Below are 16,983 nucleotides of genomic sequence, written 5' to 3'. Positions count from 1 at the left end.
GAATAATACAACACACATGTCCACCAAATTTGGTTCATTTCCGTGAATGTATGCGTCAACCACAGTAGACAGCACGCTAGGTGGCGCTATACAGTCCCTGAGCCACACCCTAGGCCAAACCTTTGTCTCTACACAGTAAAATGAAAAGTGTTGATTTTTTGGTGATATTTTTTCCAGTGTTGACTAGTGTTAATTAGTGTAACTTACGGAGTTAAATGAATATGAATGTACACCTACAGTGTAATTAAAACTCGCAACTTAGTGTTTTAAGTGGGAGTGAATGTAAGCTCACTGGGCTGGAGTTATTTGAACATCCGGTCCTTCAGTTTTTTGAAAAGAAGACGGACGCCATTGAAGTTCAGCGCGGGATATGAAAAGGTAAAGTAATTTCTCCCCACTACTTGTGAAAGCTAGCATGAAAACTACGATAAATACACAATTAAGTAATGTAACATCACAAGTATGTATTTTCATACGAACGTGATTTACCTACTAAGAAATATTAGGTCGCTAGCTGGAAAATTGTTTGTAAACTAGCCAACAAGCTAACATTAACTTCGGTGGGTTATAACCTAACCAATTTGAAATGGTCACGTTTATGTTCTTTTGTAGTACTTGGGACACTATAAACTGACATTAATATAATATTAATGTCAGTTGTGTACTGACATTAATATTATTCGAAAGGAGGTTGAAATTTTAATAGCAGCCACCAACGGTGGTAATAGCAGCTAGCTAACATGCTAACGTAACCGCTAGCTGGTTACGGTTAGCGGTTACGTTAGCATGTTAGCTAGCTGCTATTACCACAGTCGGTGGCTGCTATTAAAATTTCAACCTCCTTTCGAATTACGGGAAGGTTTCGTCGTCGACTACAATATAATATTAGTGTCAGTTTATAGTGTCCCAAGTACTACAAAAGAACATAAACGTGACCATTTCAAATTGGTTGGGTTATAGCTAACCATCTGTTAGCTTGTCGGTTACAGCCAGGATTCCACTGTTCTTAGATCTCGTAAATGGTCGTCTAGCAGCACTAAGGAATCTGTTGACTGCCTAATTATAAGTCTGTCGACAAATTGACGTTTGATTTAACTCAACACTATTTGTATTTAATTCGGGTTATACGTTTTAGCTGGTAGCTAACGCTAGCTGTGACCACGAGGGCATTTTTGTAGGCATTTGTAGCACACAGGTAACGGTCAGCCTGGTTGGTTAGGTGCAGTGTACATTCTCAGTATATTAGGTACGTTTCTGTTGGTTTTATTTGGGTTTGATCAACTATTGAGGGTGCAGGTAAGTCAAAGATCTTAGAAGTAAGTTAGCCAGCTGAGACTAATTTCAGATTTTGTAGAAATATGCAAGCTTAAAGCATGCAAGTGCAGAAGGATATTAAGTCCATCAGTCATACAACTGAGCTGAGCAGACATAGCCTACATGTTAATTCTGTTATGAATACTGTAGACTATAGTACTGCCTAATGAAATTATCTGACTTAATACCAGTCAAGTTGCTTTAAATCAGTAGCGACTACTGTATGTCAACATATTTGAACACAAAACACTGCTGTTTGTCATGGTGAATGATATTGGAATTTTTAGAAGTCTGTTGCTAGTTACTTAGTTGATATACTGTTGATAGTCAAATCATTGTGGTTGTCGTATTGATGTAATCATGGATTTTGTTTGTTTTAACAGGGTCGGCACCGTGGACTAGAAAAGTATCTCAAACTGCAGCCTGTTCTTTTGAAAGTTTCATTGAAGGTGAGGCTTTATGTGAAACTTAGATTAGTATTCAATTTCCTGAACATGCTTTTATTCACCCATTGATGCTAATGACACTGAAATGATACAAAGATTTAGACTCACCCTTTTGTTGAATTGAATGAACTAAAATCAGAGACTAGATTTATTGAATTCTAAAAGCAACCCTTTAAGATTCCAATGTTGTGTTTTTGCAGAATTTGCGCTAGTAGATTCTTCTACTCCAAATTCTTCACTTTTGAGTGGAGTGGTATGGGGTGATATGGACTCTTCAAACAAGGCACATCAATCCACTGGTGCAGGAGGCGAGAACACCTGCCATAGGAGATGCAGCAGAGAAGGCCAAACGAGTGAGTATTTGAAATTAAAATCTCACCAGGAGAAATCCTTGTCTGTCCGGTCTCTAAAATGCGGAAGCCTGGCTTCTTGTTCTGTTCAGTGTCAAATCAGCGGGCACGTTGTGTCACTAGAGACCCTCAGTGGTATAAAGTAGCGTTTCTCTTTTGATATGCTAGCTGCCGCCTTAGCTTTCACTGCAAACCCATTTGGTATTAACGCAAAAAACGGTCTGGCTCAAAACTCCACCAAATAATGTAATTTTGCTACCATACTACCATAAATAGACCCTAGGTTGTTTGTATTGTGGAGTTAGGTGCAGGTATGTTTTCTGTTTGCAAGTGTATCACTGTTGTTGTTTCTCTTTTATGTATAGATGGTCCAGGAGGTTCTGGAAAAGAGTTCAGGGGGAGAGGAAATAATGGAGGATTATAGAAGATCAAGCACCTTGATTCACTGCACAAGAAGACTTCTTGTGAATATTCCATCAGCCACATGATTGAAATGCATGGGTAGGTTTTGTTTTGAATAAATTAATGTATCTAACCGTTCCCTGTCAGCACACATACGTCTCCAAGATGCCTGGAAAACTTCTGATCAGCTTAATTACATTGCGTTTTGTGTCTTGACAGTGAAATAGCGCCAACATTTGTAAGATCAAAATAAGACGATTCTAAATGACGTGATGTAATTAAGTTTTTCAGATCTTTTCCAGGCGTCTTGGAGACCTATGTCTGCTGACAGGGTTTGGTTTGATCAAACTATTGACTTATTCTAGGGGTGTCACGATTCTCCAGATCCTCGATTTTCGATCTTTTTTTTCCAACACGTGTGTGTGTGTGTGTGTGTGTGTGTCTTGGCATATATGTTGGACGTGAGATTTGGGGTGTGGCTACATTACATTGTCGATTCTTCCTTTAAAATCGAATTTTGAGATTGAGATGTAATTTCGATCGAAATTGGGACATCCCTACTCCATTTTTGAGTTAAATCATTTAATAAATTCTGAGTGAATAATCAAATGAACATGTAATGTGGGGGAAAAGTTGATAAATTTCAGTGCAGACAACTTCCTTGCAGAGTGATAATCATAGTTCTTGCCTACATTTTTTTACAGGAACACTTCTACGACCCTGTGAGTGGGACAGGCTATGGCATGGCGTCCAGAAACTGCGGCGATGAGTGTCCCCGCGTTCGGTCAAGAACAACTCGGGGAGCCTTGCATTTCATACGTGAACACCATGATCATTGAAGTTATGTTAAGGTAGCAAGTTACAGTGTGGGTATACCTCCGGAACACTTAACAAAACTGTCGATACTCGATAACATGGGTCAAGATTGATGGCTCTGAATATGGGGAGGGATTTGTTCTTTGCACTTAAGTCAAGGATGAAATTCCAGTGTTTGCCAGTATAATTTAAATTCTCTTAATTTATATTTTATGTTATGTTTTATTTCAGTGTTTTGCTGAACATATCCATGCATATGATTGTGAGGACAATGTTTATTGTTACAGTTAATGATTTGTACAAGTGTAAGGCTAAACAAAATGTCTGTGGGCCGAACAGTGACCTATATTGTACCTGTGCACATTATTTTAGCCATGTCATGCCAAAGGTCAATAAAGAAAAAGAAAAGTAATTCATTTTCTGTGGTTTGATTAATATGTTTATTATTTAGGATGATTATTTTTCATTTCTACTCACTATTTTGCAAGCACAAAACCTTTTTCCAGGCTCTAGAAACGTATTAATGATTAAACTCCAATGGAGTTAATTTTGAAACTCTGATAAGAGTTAATAAAGAAACTGGTGGAGTTAAATATTAAACTCCAGTAGAGTGAATTTTGAAACTGGTAGAAACACTGATGGAGTTGATTAAACTCCCAACAGAGTTAATTTTGAACCTCTGATGGAGTTAATTATTAAACACTAGGCTGGTGTTAAGTTTGAAACTCTGATGGAGTTAATTATTAAACACTAGGCTGGTGTTAATATGTCAACACTATGGAAAGTGTTGTTTTAACACTAACGAGTGAGGATTATATAAACTCTGGAATAGTGTTAAAATTAACACTCATAGAGTAAAATTAACACTGGCCGTTTTACTGTGTAAGTACAGTTAACAATTCCACATCTAGATGCCAAATTACAAGAGTTTTAGTGCATGTCAAGTTGGTGAAAAAGGGCGAAAAAGTTAAGGGTAAGAGGAATAGAAGTATAATAATAATAATAATAATAATAATAATAATAATCTGAGCAAAAACAATAGGGCCTTGCACCTACGGTGCAGCCACTTTCAGTGGCCGCACCTCGGTGCTCGGGCCCTAATTAAGAGTCCTGGATCAATGTGCAAGTTGTTTGTCCAGGGTCAATGTCATTTCCAACCAATCAGCGGTCATGTGTGACTGATGATGTCATTTAGAGTGCGACGTGACAATTTCAAACGGAAAGCGCGCTCAGAAATGCTCAGAAGAAGCAGAACTAGCAAAACGGAGAGGTGCTACTGCAGTGTTCCTGACTGTTGCCGTGTAATGACATTTTCAAAGAAACAGGTAAGACTATTTCTCGAAAAAATGTATATCCTATGTGCCATCTCCACCGAATTTCTCTATTTTAATCACTTTTAGTATATACATTTTTATATAGTAAGCAAATTGTGTGTTGTTCGATATGATCAGTCAGTAGGCTACACGGAGGTTACTGTTAGCTAGCATGAAACGGCTAAGAGTATAGGGCTCTTTCCCGTTACAGTATGTTCAAGAATAACACAAAGACGTTAGGTCTCCACCGAATTTCTCTATTTTAATCACTTTTAGTACTATGTACATTTTTAGGGGTAAGCAAATTGTGTGTTCGATATGATCAGTCAGTACACGGACGTTACTGTTAGCTAGCATGAAACGGCTAAGAGTATGGGGCTCTTTCCCGTTACAATATGTTCAAGAATAACACAAAGACGTTAGGTCAGTGCAGCAAAGCCTACGTTCTTTATTTTTTCTGTAATGATTTGTGCATAAAATTGACTAATATGTCAGCAAAGATTTCAAACCGGTTAAAACGGAAAGCGTTACGGATCCAGGATTATTGTTCGTAACCAGTCCAGGACAAACACATAGGCTACTCACTTTTCTCTTGCTATATTAATCCAGGATTATTGTTTGTAATCGGTCCAGGACAAACACACATTCACTTGCCTGCCTCTGATTAAGTATTAATCCAGGATTGTTGTTAGTAATCGGTCCAGGACAAACACACACTCACTTCTCTTACTAGGCTATATTAATCCAGGATTATTGTTCGTAACCAGTCCAGGACAAACACATACTCACTTTTCTCTTACTAGGCTATATTAATCCAGGATTATTGTTTGTAATCGTTCCAGGACAAACACACACTCACTTGCTTCTTATTAAGTATTAATCCAGGATTATTGTTCGTAACCAGTCCAGGACAAACACATACTCACTTTTCTCTTACTAGGCTATATTAATCCAGGATTATTGTTTGTTATCGTTCCAGGACAAACACACACTCACTTGCCTCTTATTAAGTATTAATCCAGGATTATTGTTTGTAATAGGTCCAGGACAAACACACATTCACATGCCTCTGATTAAGTATTAATCCAGGATTGTTGTTAGTAATCGGTCCAGGACAAACACACATTCACATGCGTCTGATTAAGTATTAATCCAGGATTGTTGTTAGTAATCGGTCCAGGACAAACACACACTCACTTGCCTCTTATTAAGTATTAATCCAGGATTATTGTTTGTAATAGTTCCAGGACAAACACACATTGATTCACATGCCTCTGATTAGTATTAATCCAGGATTGTTGTTAGTAATCGGTCCAGGACAAACACACACTCACTTGCCTCTTATTAAGTATTAATCCAGGATTATTGTTCGTAACCAGTCCAGGACAAACACATACTCACTTTTCTCTTACTAGGCTATATTAATCCAGGATTATTGTTTGTTATCGTTCCAGGACAAACACACACTCACTTGCCTCTTATTAAGTATTAATCCAGGATTATTGTTTGTAATAGGTCCAGGACAAACACACATTCACATGCCTCTGATTAAGTATTAATCCAGGATTATTGTTTGTAATTGTTCCAGGACAAACACACTCACTTGCCTCTTACTAAATATTAATCCAGGATTATTGTTGGTAATTGTTTCAGGACAAACATTTTAATGTATTTTTTCAAGTTGTTTACTCCTCTTGTGAAGTAGTATGACTTATTTTTCCTGAAATTTAGCATTGTTTTTGTTAAGACAAATACAATTTGATTTAGTCCAATTTTATTGTATTTTTTCCCCCCCAGAGTTGCCCAGTGTTAAAGATGGCAGGTTAGTGTGACCGGGAGAAACATTCTATTATGCAAATTTCACAACCTATTATGCAGTGCGCTTTTCTAATAATATCCACAAACATATCCATATATGTGTCAACTCTAAGTCTTTGAGGATTGTGAGATATCTGATGAGGTTCCAACTAATTTTATTTTGAATACTGGTGTCTTACTTGTGCCAATCTGAATTCAAACCTACATAGTGTTTTTGTTTTGATAGTGAAAGTTAAAACAAAATTATGTTTTATGTAATACAGACTACATTCTTCATTGGTTGCTAGAGGCTATATCAAACTTCCAATTTGTGTGATACCTGTTTTTATCATGGCAGGATGAGGGCTGAACATTTAGTTAACCCATATGCTTGTTCAACAGGCAATTTATGTCCTTTATCTGATGTGAAGGTATTGGGTGCACTTTATTGTCAGTATCATCAAGTTAATGTTACATTGCCTTTGGTAGTTTTAAATGCTCCGGGTCATTTCTATAATACTATGTTTTTGTTTACACAGAACTCTCCATTTGGTCTCTCAAACACTGGTGAAGATCCTGGAAAGCTCCTCTCGAGCCAGGAATGCTTACTTTAGGAAGGTTTGTTATTATGCATTCTCATATTTATATTTTTAATTTCATAGAGGGTCAGATATTGTTAATTTAAGAACCTTTTATATTCATTCTGTCCTCTGCTAGATAAACATTTTTAAGGAAAAGGTGATGGTTGAGGCCTTTCTTGAGAATGGTAACCACTGGAACCTTTTTGTAAGTAACTATGTAATATACTGTGTCACAACCACCGGGCTCAAGGTAGCCGTGACATTAAGGATGGGGACCACACTGTAGCTAAAGGTTTTAAATATTATATTTATTGAAACATTAAAAAGGGTAAAGTCAGTATATGATAAAGAAAAGTGTAATGCAAAGTGTCTAGGGGTGATCAAACAGAGAGTGTAAAAACGCGACGTCTAGGTGCAAGCTGGCAACGGGTTGCGGCTCTCCCCAGAGGAGCAGCCATCGAGCGCAGAGAGCAGGCCCAAGCGAAGGGCAGAGAGCAGAGCCAAGACCAGAGAGAACGCGTCCATTCATCCTTGTTATATAGCACCACCCATTACTCCAAACACCAATGGGGTCCTTGCTCTGCAAATCAGGGAAACAGATTCAAGGGGCAGAGCCCACACAGGCATTAGACCAGAGGGCGCAACCCCAGGACTGACCAGCAGGGTCTTAACAACTGTATATTAGTAATTTATTGATCCATACAATTCATGCCCAGCTAATACGTTTTCTTTTGTATGCAGATATTACTGGGAGAAGAGTTATATATATATATATGAACTCCCTTGGGGAATCTAAAGAGAGGGTGGCGACCATAGTTCAAAACTGGAGGTACAAAATATGGCTACCCGATTATCACTGTACTACTGCTCTGTGAGGACCAAACAGGGTTAGAGTGCACCAAACAACCCCACTCCCCACCTGTCAATGAAGCCCATTTTTGCATTCTAGCTATGCTGAATGTGAACTGTAACGTTTACGGTGAAATGTGGGGGTTGCACTACGTGTTGCAGTGATACTTTTAAAATCCATTGTTTTCATAGCAGTCTAGTTCCATTGCAATTACAGCTGGAAACGGGCCTTAAAAGTTAGGCCTGACACGGCCCAAGCCCGACAAAATTCGTCCTGAACCCAACAAGTACATTTTGACAGCTTTTTAAAGCCCAAACCCGCTTACAGCCGGGAATTATTCAAATATGCACAGACACACAACTCCTCATTTTGTGTCAGGGGTATACATTTTAACATTACTCATTCATTTTTAACACCTAAACATAACATAACCATAACAAGTTAAAACAAAAAATGATGTTGGAGTTTTTCCTTGCCCCTATTGCTCATTGGTGCTCTTTGTTGTTAAGCGCTCTGAGACATGCCTTTTGTAAAATCCGCTAAACAAATAAACACTGAACACTTAAAAGAACTTATGTTCGTGGCTGGCTCAACCAAAATGTATGATAAACGCCACACTCTATCTTCTGCTTCACCTCATCAGCATTGATCCATCTATCGTGCTGGTGGAAATGCATCACCTGACCGCTCATTTACCCCGAAAGGCATGGCTCAAGCCATGGAGTCAGACCCGGGCCCAGGTAAAATTAAGACTGAATCTGTTGGGCCCAGTCGGGTTCGGGCAAAGATTTCCAGCTCTAATTGCAATACAGTCCATGGGATAAAGGAAGTGGGGATCACATCTCATTGTTTGGGGGGCGATGTTCGCTGACCCCTGTTTGACCCACTGTCTAATAATGAGTAGTACTTTACTAATTTTGTTTCTATTCTATTCAGTTCATTTGCTGAATGATGGGGATGTCATGGCCCCTGGACACCGGTATCCATAAAGCATCCCCTGCAGATAGATGGGAAGTCATGTGGCGTTCATTTTGTTATGGTATTCATTATTGCTTTTGCCCTCCATTGTATTGTTGCTACACTGTTACAGTGTATCTACCTAGGTACAGTGGAATAATCGGTGTAACAATATGTTATATACTGTAGCATGTTCTAGTGTTGTACTTACCGGTACATTTTGTATTTTGTGTACCTACATAATGTTGTTACAGTGTAATATTAATTTTTTTTTTTTTTTTTTTTTAAATACCAGAACATCTTCACTATAATCTGTGTGTTACTAAGTTACTAGGCACTGCAAACTGAAGACACTAGGTGCGTTTGACTTGACGAAAATCTGCGCAGATCTGACTTGATGTGATGCATGCTGGGTTAAACAGAGTGCATACTGGGACAGACGAAATGCAAACTGGTTAGAAATCATGTCCGACTTCTTGCAGTCGCGGTGGGAGTTACCCCCGTGACATCATGTCACATGTCCATACAAGATCTCGGGAGACTGCGTCTTAGCTCAGCCAGCGCAGTTCAGCGCAGTTGGTTTTTAAGCAACTGCGCTGGCCAAAACCCACCCCAATGACATCAGTTCAAAGTTGTGATAGGGCCGTTTGGAAGAATCTCCCCATGAGGAGTATGACAGGTGTCTCGTTCTGCCTCCTTACCCAAGACACTAGAGCGGACCAAGACGGATCAGTTCAACTGCACTAAAACCAACGTCTGGGATGACGCTGGAGCTTATCCCTGTGATCCATCTTGCTCTGTTCTAGAATCTTTGCTCCTTACGTTAGAATGTGCTAAAATGAACAGAAATCGAACGGATACCTTCTTATTTGTGATTTCTGGAACAGCGGTAGGCTAGCCTACTGAAAACATGAGGATACTCTGCTATTTTATGCTGTTGGTTAAATATATACACACGGAAAACACTTGATATTTAATTAATGTGCTGCAATGCAGGCCTGTTAACTGTATGACAACAGTGGTTTATTTAAACACATCATATCAATTTATTTCGTCAGTCACCATGCTCATTTTAATGAGCAAGAATAAAAGTTTTACTGTATTTAATACAAAATCCCGCGATATCTACCGCGAGGTCTCCAGCCAGGTCTCTCGCGAGTAACTTCAGGTACGTAAGCTCAGTCAGACTGTCCGGGATGAGCTGCATGTGCTAGTTGCCCCTCCTGCTAAGACTCTGCAGCTCTCGTTGACGTATGAAGTCAGCCTAAGTCAGCCGCAGCTCATCGCAAACGAGCCTATTGACTATACTGGAACTAAGCAGGGTTTTTTTCCAAAGTGATGCTACTTCCCTTGAGCTTGCCACCCGCAAAGTTGCCCAACATCAACGTGTCCTGTGCATTGATTCATTCGTTCCAGCATTAGCGTGCTTTGGGCCTCGGTCCAACCACCCTTCCTTGAAGAATTCAGCACTTTAGCAAACTATTATAAAAACACCGGTACTTCATATTACAGTGTATCAACGGTATGTATGGTATGTACACAAAAATACATGAGTGGAACACCAGTACATGCTATAACATATTGTTACACCGGTTATACCACTGTACTTAATTGGGTAGATACACTGTAAAAGTATACCTAGTGTTACCGTCATTTTTAAACCTTCAAAGCTACAAGCTTATTACAAGCTTTTTCATCTACCTGAACATTCATCAAGCTTAAGGTTGAAACTGCAACCTCTTATTAAGAGAAGTCTGACAATTTGTTATTCTGCAGTATGCCCAGGCCATATTGACAGGGGATGCTCTTCAGCAGAGCAGTGTTTTGGATTTTGGACCCATTATGCAATTAAGACAACAGATGTGCAAGGATCTCTTTAATGCAACAGGTATGCAACATACAACTATGCATAGTTGAAGCATACAGTTTCTTAACCTAGTAATGCTGGTAATTTAAAACTAATCATTCTGCATATAAGCAGATATTTACATTTTCAATTGAGTTTCCATTGCATTGAGCATTATTCTATGTAATTTGTACATTTATTCATTTCAATTGTAGACAGAACACAGACATGCAGTAACTGCCTGAACCCAGTGAGCACTGCAAACAAGGTAAAGTATACCATGTGATAATTTGTTAAAATGTTATTCCTAAATCCATATCTGTTTCAAAAGGCATATGAAACATATATGGACTTAAATATAGAGTTTTCGGAATGGAGTGTGGTCAAAATATTCCGTTTATCAAATCCACACCCTAGTGTGTATCAGGTATTACAGTGTTAAAGAACGGTAAACAAAATGGTATGGTGTTAGTAGGAAGGTGCTGATAAAATTCTTATGGGGCTCTTCTGTTTCACTTCCTTTTTTTTTCTTCTTTTGTGTGTCCCATGCTGGAATGATTATCATCCAATCCTGATATCTGAAGTGAAAGTTAATTTCATCATCATTATTTTTTATTAACTATTATCTGCAATTTAAGGTTTGGGGATCACCAAAGAAATGGCAGAAAAAACAAAGTAAGTATTTTGATGTCATTGTATTTTCTAGAATTGCTCTACTCCGCCAGGAAAGTATATAATGCCAAAATATTAATGTCTAAATATTCGTCTCATATTTGCTGTGTCAGTACAGATTTTTTTGTACCATCTTGAGTGGCATGCCATTTTCCTAACATTCTTTTTAATAAATATATATATATATATATATATATATATATATATTTTTTTTTTAACTGTTTTCTCTATAGACAGACCCTCCACAAGATGAAGGAAAATGCCAACTCTACATATGATGTTAAAGAGACCCTATGCAACTTTCTGCAGGAGACGATCGCTCTTTGTTTACATCTGGAAGTCTGAGACGAAGAACCACGCTTGCAATTTATATATTTAAATATAGCCTATACATATATAAATATACACGCTAAAGCTGTCGGGGAAGCTCTGCAGAGAAAATGCAAGCATAAAACGAGCGAAAACGAACAACGAAACTGAAACCAGAGATGAAATCGCCAGTCCTGCATAGTTCCTCTTTAACTCATCATTTAGTTTAGAAACACACACATTTGGGGCACAAGCCTTGAGCTTTGTCATTGAGTTTTTCATTGAAAAGGTAAACAACTTGCTTTAGATTTTATCATTAAAATCTAATGATAGCTTAGCTTCTTTTACCCTGTTCTTGGGTTTGCTTGTCAAAGAAATAAACATACAGTATATACAACAAAACTTCAAAAATCGGTACAGTCCAAGTGTTTGATTAGAATATGCTCATTCTAGTAGTCCTTGTTTTTTTTAGTCTTCACTGAGCCTCTGGATCGCTTTCTCACGGGGTAATCAGGTTTTTTGGGCTCTGTTGGTGTGTTGTGATTTTGCAGATCGACCTGGTGTCTACCTTGCGTTTTCTAGATTGATATAATGGCATGATTTTCTTGCCGTTATCATTGATAATGGCGGGGTAGGGGTCCTTGCTTTCTTTGCCCCCGTCTGCCTCTAAAACATGACAATGTAACCTATCAATCATTTCCTTTATTGGATCAGGAGTTTCTGTCCAGCTACTGATGATTTTTGCAACACTAATTTCTCAACAGTAGTTACACATGGGTACCACTTGCTAAGGTTGGCAATGACACTGCACTGTGTGAAGAAATCGGTGCCAAACTGTCGTTCACACATTCAGTTGTTGCTTCTGTCTGCAAAGAGGGGGGGTGGCTGAATTTGTTCTTCACACGCCCAGCATACTGTAACTCCCTCATTATGCTGAAGTAATCTTCTGCTTTTTCAAGGAGGACATGTATTAGGTCATCTACAGTATACGCAGATTCCTAACGCCTCCAAGAAACTGGTATTTGAGCCTGTAAAACACAAAAATAATTATTAATGTGTGAAAACTAAAATATTAACAGATATGTGCAAGTAATAAAATAAGCAAGAGTGAGCAATTAAATAGTTTGTAGCTTACCGTTCAATGACATTGTTCATATCAGAGTTCAAATGCTCAAAGCAACGTCCGTAATCGGACCACATGTGACCAATCTCTTCCCAGTGTCTTGTGAAGTACTGCCACTCAGCTGGGTGTTGTCTGAACATTTTGTTGAACTTCTTGGCTGTGGTCTCAAATTCTGCCTCCTTAAAAGTATCATAGAACACATTTTTTTGACCATCAGAAGTTGTTCTTTGAGGTTCAATAATAGCGTATGCACATTTGTGCGTCTGAAAGTGACCCAGGAGCACTGCTAGAGTGTCTTATACCGGCTCATTTTAAAAAGGGTAGAACGAAACTATTCATATTTGAACATTGTAATAATTGTTTTGAAAATGTGGCACTTGTTTGGATAAATGCTTTATAGCAACTACTTGTTGCAATCTATTGAACACTTTAGACAAATTTACACAGTTTGCATTAGTCAGTTTCTCTTACTGGCATAATGCTCACCTAAAACCTCCACCGTCTGCAGACATGGAAAGGTGCACAAAGACTTTGCAGACTAGGTCATTTGTGCAGACAATAGCCTAAATCAGTCTCATAACAGATTTGAAATACTTACAGTTTTACAGGTCTTCAGTTTGAAAGTTGGAAGGTCCATGCACTCCAAACTCTGTTTTGGATAACCATCTTTGAACAGCCTGTGGATTAGTGAAAGAACAATGTAAGACTCACATTAAATCTTAGAGTGCAAAATGTAAATATTAAAGCTGTATAATAAACCTATGCATCTACCTGCAAGACGTGATACCAGCACAAAAGGATATAAGATTCAGGGAAAATGCTTGATAAAGCATTAATTTCAGCATAGTCTTTGTCAACCACGAATGCTCTAAAAAAGAAAAAGAACATAACTTTTCCTTACTTCCTACCAACAGATTTCTAGTTTTGTAATATTTGGCAGTTCTTTAAAGATAAACTCTCAAAGGTCCAAAACTAAGGTTTTAAGTGCCCAAACTTTTTGCAGTGCCATGTGTTCTTTATGGCACAAAAAATAACTATACATCCATGTTTATAGGAAATATTAACCATTAAATACATTTCCTACAGAGACTGCCTGTTCATCATTATAATTATACTTTTGCACAACATTGTATGTAGACACAACACTTCTCATTCCTACATCTTGCACATCAAGGGAGAGCGCTGGATTCCCTGGATTTAGGATTGCAATTAGTTACAACTCACCTGGGAGGGTGCTGGAACTGTATCCTCAGTTGCTCAAGAACCTGCTCTAAGGTGGTCTGTTGTTCATTGCTCGTCCATGACCATCTCTTACAAGGAGTGTAAGCAAGGGGAAGTCATACTGGTTGACACAGTGGGTGGTGTCCACAAACACTATCTGCTTGCCGTACTGCACCAGGTTTGACTGATGTTCTGATGTTGTCAATGTCTCGTGGTGTGGCAAAGAATGTCCTATCACTAATGTCACTGTGTCCTTGAGTCTGTGCCCACTTGTGACTCTCAGACAGAACGATGTCTGGCTTTGCTCCAAGGGCAAGGAGTTGTTCGATCCTCGTCTTCAGTTCTGGGTGCATACAATTTGAGTGTCCATCATTTGGATCAGTGGTAACGTGGTTGTTGTGTTGGCCAAACACACGCTGGACTATAACTGTATGGCCTTGCCAATCATTATTGATTTTAAATGAAACATAGGCCCTACAGCCCACAGACCTGTAGCTTTTAGCCTTTGGTTAGCCAAATCGCAGACAGTTATACTTAAAATAAACCTTCTCCTGGTCCTTCTTGGAGGTACAATTAAACGTGCTTTATTGTCCATCAAGGCTTTGCAGCTTTCTCGTGACAAAACTTTTCAAATCCTCCTGTCTTTGAATAACAAAAACATTGAGTTTTGCCTTCTTCGATCCACATGTCTGTTTTTCTTCATTAAGGACAGCCTTTTTGATAAGGTCTTCCATTCCTGAATGTAAAGAACACATATTTTAACATTGCAGTCAGTATTTAAGTTAGAGTTTAATTATAATTAGCCTAATAATTAAGTCATTTTCACTTTACATCTTCATTTCACATTAAAAGTTAATAAACACTCCTTAAAAAGCCTGATTTTATTAATTCAAAGATCAAGGTAAATGCTGGCTGTGAAAATCCTGGACTAATGACAAACAATAGTCCTGGATTAATATGTAGCCTAACAAAAGGTAAGTGAATGCTTTTGTCCTGGACCGATAACTAACAACAATCCTGGATTGATACTTTAAGGAATAGTTCGGAATTTGGGACATAGGACCTCATTTCCAACTTTACCGAGGTGATATAGGTCGGTGGAGACCGTTTTTATCGCGTTTAACCCCTTCCTTCAGTTGCAGCGTTCCCCTTTGCTAACGCTGGTTCTGAGCTACTGCATTTCAGCGGTAACATCAGTCTGACATCAACAACAGTCTTACTCACTCCACAGCACACCCGAGACAAGTCAATTAAAACGTCCGACTATCGATATACATGTCCGTGTTGATAGAATAATTTTAGAAATAAAATTGACCTTGCAACTCAATTATTTTTTACATTTTGAGGGACTAGTTTCTCAATATCAATCCACCACTGCAATACAGGGAACAAAGTAGGCTATTGCAATGCAATGCAAGGTTAGTTTTATTTCTAACATGGTTCTATCAACACAGGCATGTGCATCGATAGTCTGACGTTATAAATTATTTGTTTCGGGTGTTCTGTGGAGTGTTTTCAGTGGCAGGCTGGATGTTACCGTTGACTTGCGTTATCTCGGCACCAGGTTAGCACGAGATGAACGCTGCAACTCAAGGAAGGGCAGAAATTCAATGAAAATGGTCTTCACCGACCTATATCACCCCGACTAAGTTGGAAATGAGGTCCTATGTCCAAAATTCCGAACTATTCCTTTAATAAGGGGCAAGTGAACGTGTGTTTGTCCTGGACCGATTACTAACAACAATCCTGAATTAATGCTTAATAAGAGGCAAGCGACTGTGTGTTTGTCCTGGAACGATTACAAACAATAATCCTGGATTAATATAGCCTAGTAAGAGAAAAGTGTGTTTGTCCTGGACTGGTTACGAACAATAATCCTGGATTAATACTTAATAAGAAGCAAGTGAGTGTGTGTTTGTCCTGGAACGATTACAAACAATAATCCTGGATTAATATAGCCTAGTAAGAGAAAAGTGAGTATGTGTTTGTCCTGGACTGGTTACGAACAATAATCCTGGATTAATACTTAATAAGAGGCAAGTGAGTGTGTGTTTGTCCTGGACCCATTACTAACAACAATCCTGGATTAATACTTAATCAGAGGCAGGCAAGTGAATGTGTGTTTGTCCTGGACCTATTACAATCAATAATCCTGGATTAATATAGCAAGAGAAAAGTGAGTAGCCTATGTGTTTGTCCTGGACTGGTTACGAACAATAATCCTGGATTAATATAGCCTAGTAAGAGAAAAGTGAGTATGTGTTTGTCCTGGACCGATTACTAACAACAATCCTGGATTAATACTTCATAAGAGGCAAGTGAGTGTGTGTTTGTCCTGGACCGATTACTAACAACAATCCTGGATTAATACTTAATCAGAGGCAGGCAAGTGAATGCGTGTTTGTCCTGGACCTATTACAAACAATAATCCTGGATTAATATAGCAAGAGAAAAGTGAGTAGCCTATGTGTTTGTCCTGGACTGGTTACGAACAATAATCCTGGATTAATATAGCCTAGTAAGAGAAAAGTGAGTATGTGTTTGTCCTGGACTGGTTACGAACAATAATCCTGGATTAATACTTCATAAGAGGCAAGTGAGTGTGTGTTTGTCCTGGACCGATTACTAACAACAATCCTGGATTAATACTTAATCAGAGGCAGGCAAGTGAATGTGTGTTTGTCCTGGACCTATTACAAACAATAATCCTGGATTAATATAGCAAGAGAAAAGTGAGTAGCCTATGTGTTTGTCCTGGACTGGTTACGAACAATAATCCTGGATTAATATAGCCTAGTAAGAGAAAAGTGAGTATGTGTTTGTCCTGGACCGATTACTAACAACAATCCTGGATTAATACTTCATAAGAGGCAAGTGAGTGTGTGTTTGTCCTGGACCGATTACTAACAACAATCCTGGATTAATACTTAATCAGAGGCAGGCAAGTGAATGCGTGTTTGTCCTGGACCTATTACAAACAATAATC

At 38.6% G+C, this 16,983-nt stretch overlaps 3 long non-coding RNA genes across 3 annotated transcripts; all 3 read left to right on the top strand.

The window, feature by feature from the left end:
• The first annotated feature begins 305 nt into the window (after positions 1–305).
• Positions 306–3,504, top strand: LOC134092572 (uncharacterized). The gene is made up of 5 exons (XR_009940252.1): positions 306–378; positions 1,698–1,763; positions 1,961–2,113; positions 2,476–2,611; positions 3,217–3,504. It is a non-coding gene; the product is annotated as an uncharacterized LOC134092572 (long non-coding RNA).
• Positions 3,505–6,976: 3,472 nt separating this feature from the next.
• Positions 6,977–10,643, top strand: LOC134092336 (uncharacterized). Its single transcript, XR_009940204.1, has 4 exons — positions 6,977–7,056; positions 7,761–7,848; positions 8,806–8,908; positions 10,603–10,643. It is a non-coding gene; the product is annotated as an uncharacterized LOC134092336 (long non-coding RNA).
• Positions 10,644–10,650: 7 nt separating this feature from the next.
• LOC134092335 (uncharacterized) lies at positions 10,651–11,696 on the top strand. Its single transcript, XR_009940203.1, has 4 exons — positions 10,651–10,714; positions 10,888–10,940; positions 11,311–11,347; positions 11,578–11,696. It is a non-coding gene; the product is annotated as an uncharacterized LOC134092335 (long non-coding RNA).
• Positions 11,697–16,983: the final 5,287 nt, after the last annotated feature.

This window comes from Sardina pilchardus, chromosome 9, assembly GCF_963854185.1.
Source record: "Sardina pilchardus chromosome 9, fSarPil1.1, whole genome shotgun sequence".
NCBI classification, from domain to species: Eukaryota; Metazoa; Chordata; class Actinopteri; order Clupeiformes; family Clupeidae; genus Sardina; species Sardina pilchardus.
The sequence above is the reverse complement of the archived record's forward strand: the minus strand, read 5'-3'. Positions and strand labels throughout refer to the sequence as shown.